The 12,933-nt window shown below is 42.2% G+C and overlaps 1 long non-coding RNA gene and 5 other non-coding genes across 6 annotated transcripts; all 6 read right to left on the reverse strand.

Moving 5' to 3' along the window:
* Positions 1-219: 219 nt before the first annotated feature.
* LOC148007600 (uncharacterized) lies at positions 220-8,068 on the reverse strand. Its single transcript, XR_015646416.1, has 4 exons — positions 7,922-8,068; positions 5,358-5,504; positions 2,784-2,930; positions 220-366 (listed from the first exon to the last, which is right to left on the reverse strand). It is a non-coding gene; the product is annotated as an uncharacterized LOC148007600 (long non-coding RNA).
* On the reverse strand, positions 2,438-2,530 carry LOC148007601 (small nucleolar RNA SNORD116). The gene has a single exon (XR_015655560.1). It is a non-coding gene; the product is annotated as a small nucleolar RNA SNORD116 (small nucleolar RNA).
* LOC148007602 (small nucleolar RNA SNORD116) lies at positions 5,012-5,104 on the reverse strand. The gene has a single exon (XR_015655552.1). It is a non-coding gene; the product is annotated as a small nucleolar RNA SNORD116 (small nucleolar RNA).
* LOC148007603 (small nucleolar RNA SNORD116) lies at positions 7,576-7,668 on the reverse strand. The gene has a single exon (XR_015656710.1). It is a non-coding gene; the product is annotated as a small nucleolar RNA SNORD116 (small nucleolar RNA).
* Positions 8,069-10,149: 2,081 nt separating the features above from the next.
* Positions 10,150-10,242, reverse strand: LOC148007604 (small nucleolar RNA SNORD116). Its single transcript, XR_015656715.1, has one exon. It is a non-coding gene; the product is annotated as a small nucleolar RNA SNORD116 (small nucleolar RNA).
* Positions 10,243-12,724: 2,482 nt separating this feature from the next.
* On the reverse strand, positions 12,725-12,817 carry LOC148007605 (small nucleolar RNA SNORD116). Its single transcript, XR_015656723.1, has one exon. It is a non-coding gene; the product is annotated as a small nucleolar RNA SNORD116 (small nucleolar RNA).
* Positions 12,818-12,933: the final 116 nt, after the last annotated feature.

Genomic DNA, 12,933 nt, shown 5'->3' on the forward strand with positions numbered 1-12,933 from the left:
GTATACTCAAAATAGATCAGGTTTGGTGAGCGAACAGAATTCAAGACATTCACATCCTTTACCACGAACCAATGGGCCTATTCTCCAATCACAGGAGTAGCCACAGGCAGTGAGCCTGAACCAGGTCCCAAAGGTTCATGATTCAAGGTTGGGACCTCCCATGAGCTCCATCAACACCTGAGCACTTTGAGTTCCTTTGGAAAGTCAAGTGTTTCTTACCTTTCACTTCAGGTATCCTCAGGCAAGAGAGCTTCAACTGAGGACTTCAGGGCACGCCATGTTAGGCTTCTTCCAACTTCATCTGATGTTCCATACTCAGTTCCTCTGCAAGCCGTCCTTGTACGGTATGAGACAGGGACTCTGTCCCTGAAAGTAAAGCAAATAGCACATTCCCCCACTTTATTGGATTCCCTGCAAATCATGGAGACTGTGATGCATTGTTGTTAGTTCTTAATTTATCGAACACTTGGGGTCTCTCAGCACTCCTTCGGTCCTCTAGAAATTTGCCCTCACAATCCATATCAGAGATATTTTTCCTCCATGGAACTGTTTGGGGACATAATGTTCCCAATTCTATCACCGAATTCCTGGAGATTACCATGCAACAAATTCTTAAGACGGGACGAAGCCAATATCTGATCCCGAAAACTACAGTAGTATGTACATCACTTGAGAACCATCCAAAGAAATTGGCACGAGGTACACAACAGAATGAGACCACTAACATGGCTTAATGGAAGTTGTCTACAAAAATAAGTAAATCTCAGTTCAGCCGGATATGACAGAGAAAATCAGGCCTTACTCTTCCCATGGAAACCATCAGAATCTTAATAGCTTTGGCCACAATCGGAGCACACTCCATAATCATAACATACTACACCTATTAGTCCTACTCTGCCTTCGATGAGAACCGATTCAAATATCATATAAGATTCTCATCCACATTAGATGAATGGACTTCATATGTACTCTTTCTCTATCTCGCTCTTCATTTCTCTCTGAAATTGACTTGCAGTGACTCTACTAGCTTCTCAGTTTCTCACTCACATTCTCTCCCTTTGGTTTCCTTATTTCTGTCAATCAAGATATCTGCTTTAATATCACAGTGTCCTCTTTTGCACCCCCCTCTCTCCCCCCCTCTCTCACTTTCTGTCTCTCACTGTCTTCCTCTGTCTCACACATGCTTAGCCTCTTCAACAATTGTTCTTTCTCTCTGTCTCTGTCCATGCTCATATATCTCCTATTCAGGTTTTGACTGGTACTAAATTACTGTGAGTGCTATTGCTGTGGTATCTGACATTGATCACCACAGAGAAAGTGTCTCTTCAAACCCTCTCAGGTCACCAAACACAAGCATAACCTGTAGTCCCTGAGATATATGTTATTATCAACAGCATGATCCTAAGCATACAGCTCACTTTCATAATCAAATGGAAACACAATTTCTTGTTGATATTTGCTTGGAGAAAAGAACAATGTCTAAGATAACAGGACTACCATCAGCCCCAAAACACATAACCAAAATGCCAAGTTAACCTTTAGCAAGGCCACATCAAGACCATAAGGAAAGATAATCCCGCAGACACTCCATGCCTATCTTCTACGGCCATACCAAAATATAAAATTCCTAGAAGGAGTGTGTGTAAGAAACAAACTTGCATGCTCACATTCTTAGATCCTAGAAGAGGAGGAGATGTATGTCCAGACCATTTTGGTACAGTCAATCCATAAGAACTGCTGGCAAACTACCCGGATAGACTGACAAAAATGTCCCAACAATAAACATAGAAACTAGGATTAAAATTGGTGTTCTCCATACATCCATGAAGGTGGTATGAATCCTGGGACATTTGAAAGCATGCACTTCTAGAAACCACCGACAAGATTGCTACATGCCAACATTTTAAATTCCAAGGCTCTCTTTCCAACCTAATTGCCATGGCCACAATCAGTCTTTCAAGAAAACAGAGCTTTGTTTTCACACAGGAAGAGTCCACATTCCCATAGTTCCTGAGAATTGCTACTGCCTCATTCCACATGTCGCCTTTACCCTTCCCGTTATGTATCTCTGTTTTATGAAACAGAAGGGTCATCATTCATGCGAAGGCTTCAGACAGGGAAAGAAACACATTTCCTGACCTTCCAGTGTACATTGTTGAACTATGCTGCCCCCGCTAAACTTACATTTGCCTCACAACTTACTATACATTATTGCTGATGGAGTTGGTAGGGCTAACTTCCAAGATACTGACAAGGATCTCCTCAACCGGAAAGCATGTTATCATTAGAGCAAAAGGTGAAGCCTTGATTTAGGCCATGATTTCTGGTGATTTAGGCAAGCAAAGAACATTCTGAAGGCTCTCTCACTGGATCCAAGTCTCGCAAGATGAATGGACGCCATGTGAATCCCTCAGTGACATTTGTGATCCCAGGTGCTGGACCTCAGTCACAATGATAGTGTCGGTATTGAGTTTTCACTCATTTTGTTCAGCTTTCCAAGGAATGTTATATTGGAAATCATCATCGATCCAAGCATGCTGGTGTACCCCCTGCCATGACACTTAGTATACTCAAAATAGATCAGGTTTGGTGAGCGAACAGAATTCAAGACATTCACATCCTTTACCACGAACCAATGGGCCTATTCTCCAATCACAGGAGTAGCCACAGGCAGTGACCCTGAACCAGGTCGCAAAGGATCATGATTCAAAGTTCGGAAATCCTGCGAGCTCCATCAACACCTGAGCACTTTGAGTTCCTTTGGAAAGTCAAGTGTTTCTTACCTTTCACTTCAGGTATCCTCAGGCAAGAGAGCTTCAACTGAGGACTTCAGGGCAGGCCATGTTAGGCTTCTTCCAACTTCATCTGATGTTCCATACTCAGTTCCTCTGCAAGCCGTCCTTCTCCGGTATTAGACAGGGACTCTGTCCCTGAAAGTAAAGCAAATAACACATACACCCACTTTATTGGATTCCTTGCAAATCATGGAGACTGTAATGCATTGTTGTTAGTTCTTAATTTATCGAACACTTGGGCTCTCTCAGCACTCCTTCCGTCCTCTAGAAAATTGCCCTCACAATCCATATCAGAGATATTTTTCCTCCAAGGAACTGTTTGGGGACATAAGTTTCCCAATTCTATCACCGAATTCCTGGAGGTTACCATGCAACAAAGTTCTTAAGTTGGGACGAAGCCAATATCTGATCCCGAAAACTACAGTAGTATGTACATCACGTGAGAACCATCCAAAGAAATTGGCACGAGGTACACAACAGAATGAGACCACTAACATGGCTTAATTGAAGTTGTCTACAAAAATAAGTAAATCTCAGTTGAGCCGGATATGACAGAGAAAATCAGGCCTTACTCTTCCCATGGAAACTATCAGAATCTTAATAGCTTTGGCCACAATCGGAGCACACTCCATAATCATATCATACTACACCTATTAGTCCTACTCTGCCTTCGATGAGAACCGATTCAAATATCATATAAGATTCTCATCCACATTAGATGAATGGACTTCTTATGTACTCTTTCTCTATCTCGCTTCTACACTTTCTCTCTGAAATTGACTTGCAGTGACTCTCCTAGCTTCTCAGTTTCTCACTCACATTCTCTATATTTGGTTTTCTTATTTCTGTCAATCAAGATATCTGCTTTAATATCACAGTGTCCTCTTTTCCACTTCAAAGCCCCTCTCTCACCCCTCTCTCTCTTTCTGTCTCTCACTGTCTTCCTCTGTCTCACACATGCTTAGCCTCTTCAACAATTGTTCTTTCTCTCTGTCTCTTTCCATGCTCATATATCTCCTATTCAGGTTTTGCCTGGTACTAAATTCCTGTGAGTGCTATTGCTGTGGTATCTGACATTGATCACCACAGAGAAAGTGTCTGTTCAAACTCTCTCAGGTCACCAATCACAAGCATAACCTGTAGTCCCTGAGATATATGTTATTATCAACAGCATGATCCTAAGCATACAGCTCACTTTCATAATCAAATGGAAACACAATTTCTTGTTGATATTTGCTTGGAGAAAAGAACAATGTCTAAGATAACAGGACTACCATCAGCCCCAAAACACATAGCCAAAATGCCAAGTTAACCTTCAGCAAGGCCACATCAAGACCATAAGGAAAGATAATCCCGCAGACACTCCATGCCTATCTTCTACAGCCATACCAAAATATAAAATTCCTAGAAGGAGTGTGTGTAAGAAACAAACTTGCATGCTCACATTCTTAGATCCTAGAAGAGGAGGAGATGTATGTCCAGACCATTTTGGTACAGTCAATCCATAAGAACTGCTGGCAAACTACATGGATAGACTGACAAAAAAATGTCCCAACAATAAACATAGAAACTAGGATTAAAATGGGTGTTCTCCATACATCCATGAAGGTGGTATGAATCCTGGGACATTTGAAAGCATGCACTTCTAGAATCCACCGACAAGAAGGCTACATGCCAACCTTTTAAATTCCACAGCTCTCTTTCCAACCTAATTGCCATGGCCACAATCAGTCTTTCAAGATAACAGAGCTTTGTTTTCACACAGGAAGAGTCCACATTCCCATAGTTCCTGAGAATTGCTACTGCCTCATTGCACATGTCGCCTTTAACCTTCCCGTTATGTATCTCTGTTTTATGAAACAGAAGGGTCATCATTCATGCGAAGGCTTCAGACATGGACAGAAATACATTTCCTGACATTCCAGTGTACATTGTTGAACTATGCTGCCCCCGCTAAACTTACATTTGCCTCACAACCTACTATACATTATTGCTGATGGAGTTGGTAGGGCTAACTTCCAAGATACTGACAATGATCTCCTCAACCAGAAAGCATGTTATCATTAGAGCAAAAGGTGAAGCCTTGATTTAGGCCATGATTTCTGGTGATTTAGGCAAGCAAAGAACATTCTGAAGGCTCTCTCACTGGATCCAAGTCTCGCAAGATGAATGGAGGCCATGTGAGTCCCTCAGTGACATTTGTGATCCCAGGTGCTGGACCTCAGTCACGATGATAGTGTCGGTATTGAGTTTTCACTCATTTTGTTCAGCTTTCCAAGGAATGTTATATTGGAAATCATCATCGATCCAAGCATGCTGGTGTACCCCCTGCCATGACACTTAGTATACTCAAAATAGATCAGGTTTGGTGAGCGAACAGAATTCAAGACATTCACATCCTTTACCACGAACCAATGGGCCTATTCTCCAATCACAGGAGTAGCCACAGGCAGTGAGCCTGAACCAGGTCCCAAAGGATCATGATTCAAGCTTGGGCAATCCTGCGAGCTCCATCAACACCTGAGCACTTTGAGTTCCTTTGGAAAGTCAAGTGTTTCTTACCTTTCACTTCAGGTATCCTCAGGCAAGAGAGCTTCAACTGAGGACTTCAGGGCACGCCATGTTAGGCTTCTTCCAACTTCATCTGATGTTCCATACTCAGTTCCTCTGCCAGCCGTCCTTGTCCGGTATGAGACAGGGACTCTGTCCCTGAAAGTAAAGCAAATAGCACATTCCCCCTCTTTATTGGATTCCTTGCAAATCATGGAGACTGTGATGCATTGTTGTTAGTTCTTAATTTATCGAACACTTGGGCTCTCTCAGCACTCCTTCCGTCCTCTAGAAATTTGCCCTCACAATCCATATCAGAGATATTTTTCCTCCAAGGAACAGTTTGGGGACATAATGTTCCCAATTCTATCACCGAATTCCTGGAGATTACGATGCAAAAAATTCTTAAGATGGGACGAGGCCAATATCTGATCCCGAAAACTACAGTAGTATGTACATCACTTGAGAACCATCCAAAGAAATTGGCACGAGGTACACAACAGAATGAGACCACTAATATGGCTTAATGGAAGTTGTCTACAAAACTAAGTAAATCTCAGTTGAGCCGGATATGACAGAGAAAATCAGGCCTTACTCTTCCCATGGAAACCATCAGAATCTTAATAGCTTTGGCCACAATCGGAGCACACTCCATAATCATAACATACTACACCTATTAGTCCTACTCTGCCTTCGATGAGAACCGATTCAAATATCATATAAGATTCTCATCCACATTAGATGAATGGACTTCATATGTACTCTTTCTCTATCTCGCTCTTCATTTCTCTCTGAAATTGACTTGCAGTGACTCTACTAGCTTCTCAGTTTCTCACTCACATTCTCTCCCTTTGGTTTCCTTATTTCTGTCAATCAAGATATCTGCTTTAATATCACAGTGTCCTCTTTTGCACCCCCCTCTCTCCCCCCCTCTCTCTCTTTCTGTCTCTCACTGTCTTCCTCTGTCTCACACATGCTTAGCCTCTTCAACAATTGTTCTTTCTCTCTGTCTCTGTCCATGCTCATATATCTCCTATTCAGGGTTTGACTGGTACTAAATTCCTGTGCGTGCTATTACTGTGGTATGTGACATTGATAACCACAGAGAAAGTGTCTGTTCAAACCCTCTCACATCACCAAACACAAGCATAACCTGTAGTCACTGAGATATATGTTATTATCAACAGCATGATCCTAAGCATACAGCTCACTTTCATAATCAAATGGAAACACAATTTCTTGTTGATATTTGCTTGGAGAAAAGAACAATGTCTAAGATAACAGGACTACCATCAGCCCCAAAACACATAGCCAAAATGCCAAGTTAACCTTCAGCAAGGCCACATCAAGACCATAAGGAGAGTTTTCCCTCAGACACTCCATGCCTATCTTCTACGGCCATACCAAAATATAAAATTCCTAGAAGGAGTGTGTGTAAGATTCAAACTTGCATGCTCACATTCTTAGATCCTAGAAGAGGAGGAGATGTATGTCCAGACCATTTTGGTACAGTCAGTCCATAAGAACTGCTGGCAAACTACCCGGATAGACTGACAAAATATGTCCCAACAATAAACATAGAAACTAGGATTAAATTGGGTGTTCTCCATACATCCATGAAGGTGGTATGAATCCTGGGACATTTGAAAGCATGCACTTCTAGAATCCACCTACAAAAAGGCTACATGCCAACATTTTAAATTCCAAGGCTCTCTTTCCAACCTAATTGCCATGACCACAATCAGTCTTTCAAGAAAACGGAGCTTTGTTTTCACACAGGAAGAGTCCACATTCCCATAGTTCCTGAGAATTGCTACTGCCTCATTCCAAATGTCGCCTGTAACCTTCCCGTTATGTATCTCTGTTTTATGAAACAGAAGGGTCATCATTCATGCGAAGGCTTCAGACACGGACAAAAACACATTTCCTGACATTCCGGTGTACATTGTTGAACTATGCTGCCCCCGCTAAACTTACATTTGCCTCACAACCTACTATACATTATTGCTGATGGAGTTGGTAGGGCTAACTTCCAAGATACTGACAATGATCTCCTCAACCAGAAAGCATGTTATCATTAGAGCAAAAGGTGAAGCCTTGATTTAGGCCATGATTTCTGGTGATTTAGGCAAGCAAAGAACATTCTGAAGGCTCTCTCACTGGATCCAAGTCTCGCAAGATGAATGGAGGCCATGTGAGTCCCTCAGGGACATTTGTGATCCCAGGTGCTGGACCTCAGTCACGATGATAGTGGCGGTATTGAGTTTTCACTCATTTTGTTCAGCTTTCCAAGGAATGTTTTATTGGAAATCATCATCGATCCAAGCACGCTGGTGTACCCCCTGCCATGACACTTAGTATACTCAAAATAGATCAGGTTTGGTGAGCGAACAGAATTCAAGACATTCACATCCTTTACCACGAACCAATGGGCCTATTCTCCAATCACAGGAGTAGCCACAGGCAGTGAGCCTGAACCAGGTCCCAAAGGATCATGATTCAAGGTTGGGAACTCCTGCGAGCTACATCAACACCTGAGCACTTTGAGTTCCTTTGGAAAGTCAAGTGTTTCTTACCTTCCACTTTAGGTATACTCAGGCAAGAGATCTTCAACTGAGGACTTCAGGGCAGGCGATGTTAGGCTTCTTCCAACTTCATCTGATGTTCCATACTCAGTTCCTCTGCAAGCCGTCCTTGTCTGGTATGAGACAGGGACTCTGTCCCTGAAAATAAAGCAAATAGCACATTCCCCCACTTTATTGGATTCCTTGCAAATCATGGAGACTGTGATGCATTGTTGTTAGTTCTTAATTTATCGAACACTTGGGCTCTCTCAGCACTCCTTCCGTCCTCTAGAAATTTGCCCTCACAATCCATATCAGAGATATTTTTCCTCCAAGGAACTGTTTGTGGACATAATTTTCCCAATTCCATCACCGAATTCCTGGAGGATACCATGCAACAAAGTTCTTAAGATGGGACGCAGCCAATATCTGATCCCGAAAACTACAGTAGTATGTACATCACTTGAGAACCATCCAAAGAAATTGGCACGAGGTACACAACAGAATGAGACCACTAACATAGCTTAATGGAAGTTGTCTACAAAAATAAGTAAATCTCAGTTCAGCCGGATATGTCAGAGAAAATCAGTCCTTACTCTTCCCAAGGAAACCATCAGATTCTTAATAGCTTTGGCCACAATCGGAGCACACTCCATAATCATAACATACTACACCTATTAGTCCTACTCTGCCTTCGATGAGAATCGATTCAAATATCATATAAGATTCTCATCCACATTAGAAGAATGGACTTCTTATGTACTCTTTCTCTATCTCGCTTCTTCACTTTCTCTCTGAAATTGACTTGCAGTGACTCTCCTATCTTCTCAGTTTCTCACTCACATTCTCTCTATTTGGTTTCCTTATTTCTGTCAATCAAGATATCTGCTTTAATATCACAGTGTCCTCTTTTCAACTTCACCCCCCCTCTCTCCCCCCCTCTCTCTCTTTCTGTCTCTCACTGTCTTCCTCTGTCTCACACATGCTTAGCCTCTTCAACAATTGTTCTTTCTCTCTGTCTCTGTCCATGCTCATATATCTCCTATTCAGGTTTTGACTGGTACTAAAATCCTGTGAGTGCTATTGCTGTGGTATCTGACATTGATCACCACAGAGAAAGTGTCTCTTCAAACCCTCTCAGGTCACCAAACACAAGCATAACCTGTAGGCACTGAGATATATGTTATTATCAACAGCATGATCCTAAGCATACAGCTCACTTTCATAATCAAATGGAAACACAATTTCTTGTTGATATTTGCTTGGAGAAAAGAACAATGTCTAAGATAACAGGACTACCATCAGCCCCAAAACACATAGCCAAAATGCCAAGTTAACCTTCAGCAAGGCCACATCAAGACCATAAGGAGAGATAATCCCGCAGACACTCGATGCCTATCTTCTACGGCCATACCAAAATATAAAATTCCTAGAAGGAGTGTGTGTAAGATTCAAACTTGCATGCTCACATTCTTAGATCCTAGAAGAGGAGGAGATGTATGTCCAGACAATTTTGGTACAGTCAGTCCATAAGAACTGCTGGCAAACTACCCGGAATGACTGACAAAAAATGTCCCAACAATAAACATAGAAACTAGGATTAAAATGGGTGTTCTCCATACATCCATGAAGGTGGTATGAATCCTGGGACATTTGAAAGCATGCACTTCTAGAATCCACCTACAAGAAGGCTACATGCCAACCTTTTAAATTCCACAGCTCTCTTTCCAACCTAATTGCCATGGCCACCATCAGTCTTTCAAGAAAACGGAGCTTTGTTTTCACACAGGAAGAGTCCACATTCCCATAGTTCCTGAGAATTGCTACTGCCTCATTCCACATGTCGCCTGTAACCTTCCCGTTATGTATCTCTGTTTTATGAAACAGAAGGGTCATCATTCATGCGAAGGCTTCAGACACGGACAGAATCACATTTCCTGACATTCCGGTGTACATTGTTGAACTATGCTGCCCCCGCTAAACTTACATTTGCCTCACAACCTACTATACATTATTGCTGATGGAGTTGGTAGGGCTAACTTCCAAGATACTGACAATGATCTCCTCAACCGGAAAGCATGTTATCATTAGAGCAAAAGGTGAAGCCTTGATTTAGGCCATGATTTCTGGTGATTTAGGCAAGCAAAGAACATTCTGAAGGCTCTCTCACTGGATCCAAGTCTCGCAAGATGAATGGAGGCCATGTGAGTCCCTCAGTGACATTTGTGATCCAAGGTGCTGGACCTCAGTCACGATGATAGTGGCGGTATTGAGTTTTCACTCATTTTGTTCAGCTTTCCAAGGAATGTTTTATTGGAAATCATCATCGATCCAAGCACGCTGGTGTACCCCCTGCCATGACACTTAGTATACTCAAAATAGATCAGGTTTGGTGAGCGAACAGAATTCAAGACATTCACATCCTTTACCACGAACCAATGGGCCTATTCTCCAATCACAGGAGTAGCCACAGGCAGTGAGCCTGAACCAGGTCCCAAAGGATCATGATTCTTGGTTGGGAACTCCTGTGAGCTCCATCAACACCTGAGCACTTTGAGTTCCTTTGGAAAGTCAAGTGTTTCTTACCTTTCACTTCAGGTATCCTCAGGCAAGAGAGCTTCAACTGAGGACTTCAGGGCAGGCGATGTTAGGCTTCTTCCAACTTCATCTGATGTTCCATACTCAGTTCCTCTGCAAGCCGTCCATTTCCGGTATGAGACAGGGACTCTGTCCCTGAAAGTAAAGCAAATAACACATTTCTTCACTTTATTGGATTCCTTGCAAATCATGGAGACTGTGATGCATTGTTGTTAGTTCTTAATTTATCGAACACTTGGGCTCTCTCAGCACTCCTTCCGTCCTCTAGAAATTTGCCCTCACAATCCATATCAGAGATATTTTTCCTCCAAGCAACTGTTTGGTGACATAATTTTCCCAATTCTATCACCGAATTCCAGGAGGTTACCATGCAACAAAGATCTTAAGATGGGACGAGGCCAATATTTGATCCCGAAAACTACAGTAGTATGTACATCACTTGAGAACCATCCAAAGAAATTGGCACGAGGTACACAACAGAATGAGACCACTAACATGGCTTAATGGAAGATGTCTACAAAAATAAGTAAATCTCAGTTCAGCCGGATATGACAGAGAAAATCAGGCCTTACTCTTCCCATGGAAACCATCAGAATCTCAATAGCTTTGGCCACTATCGCAGCACCCTCCATAATCATAACATACAACACCTATTAGTCCTACTCTGCCTTCGATGAGAACCGATTCAAATATCATATAAGATTCTCATCCACATAAGATGAATGGATTTCTTATGTACTCTTTCTCTCTCTCGCTTCTTCACTTTCTCTCTGAAATTGACTTGCAGTGACTCTGCTAGCTTCTCATTTTCTCACTCACATTCTCTCTATTTGGTTTCCTTATTTCTGTCAATCAAGATATCTGCTTTAATATCACAGTGTCCTCTTTTCCACTTCACCCCCCCTCTCTCCCACCCCCTCTCTCTCTTTCTGTCTCTCACTGTCTTCCTCTGACTCACACATGCTTAGCCACTTCAACAATTGTTCTTTCACTCTGTCTCTGTCCATGCTCATATATCTCCTATTCAGGTTTTGACTGGTACTAAATTCCTGTGAGTGCTATTGCTGTGGTATCTGACATTGATCACCACAGAGAAAGTGTCTGTTCAAACCCTCTCACGTCACCAAACACAAGCATAACCTGTAGTCACTGAGATATATGTTATTATCAACAGCATGATCCTAAGCATACAGCTCACTTTCTTAATCAAATGGAAACACAATTTTTTGTTGATATTTGCTAGGAGAAAAGAACAATGTCTAAGATAACAGGACTACCATCAGTCCCAAAACACATAGCCAAAATGCCAAGTTAACCTTCAGCATGGCCACATCAAGACCATAAGGAGAGATAATCCCTCAGACACTCGATGCCTATCTTCTACGGCCATACCAAAATATAAAATTCCTAGAAGGAGTGTGTGTAAGAAACAAACTTGCATGCTCACATTCTTAGATCCTAGAAGAGGAGGAGATATATGTCCAGACCATTTTGGTACAGTCAATCCATAAGAACTGCTGGCAAACTACCCGGATAGACTGACAAAAAATGTCCCAACAATAAACATAGAAACTAGGATTAAAATGGGTGTTCTCCATACATCCATGAAGGTGGTATGAATCCTGGGACATTTGAAAGCATGCACTTCTAGAATACACCGACAAGAAGGCTACATGTCAACCTTTTAAATTCCAAGGCTCTCTTTCCAACCTAATTGCCATGGCCACAATCAGTCTTTCAAGAAAACAGAGCTTTGTTTTCACAAAGGAAGAGTCCACATTCCCATAGTTCCTGAGAATTGCTAATGCCTCACCCACATGTCGCCTGTAACCTTCCCGTTATGTATCTCTGTTTTATGAAACAGAAGGATCATCATTCATGCGAAGGCTTCAGACACGGACAGAAACACATTTCCTGACATTCCCGTGTACATTGTTGAACTATGCTGCCCCCGCTAAACTTATATTTTCCTCACAATCTACTATACGTTACTGCTGATGGAGTTGGTAGGGCTAACTTCCAAGATACTGACAATGATCTCCTCAACCGGAAAGCATGTTATCATTAGAGCAAAAGGTGAAGCCTTGATTTAGGCCATGATTTCTGGTGATTTAGGCAAGCAAAGAACATTCTGAAGGCTCTCTCACTGGATCCAAGTCTCGCAAGATGAATGGAGACCATGTGAGTCCCTCAGTGACATTTGTGATCCCAGGTGCTGGACCTCAGTCACGATGATAGTGGCGGTATTGAGTTTTCACTCATTTTGTTCAGCTTTCCAAGGAATGTTTTATTGGAAATCATCATCGATCCAAGCACGCTGGTGTACCCCCTGCCATGACACTTAGTATACTCAAAATAGATCAGGTTTGGTGAGCGAACAGAATTCAAGACATTCACATCCTTTACCACGAACCAATGGGCCTATT

This window comes from Rattus norvegicus, chromosome 1 (genome assembly GCF_021556685.1).
Source record: "Rattus norvegicus strain SHRSP/BbbUtx chromosome 1, alternate assembly SHRSP_T2T, whole genome shotgun sequence".
NCBI classification, from domain to species: domain Eukaryota; kingdom Metazoa; phylum Chordata; class Mammalia; order Rodentia; family Muridae; genus Rattus; species Rattus norvegicus.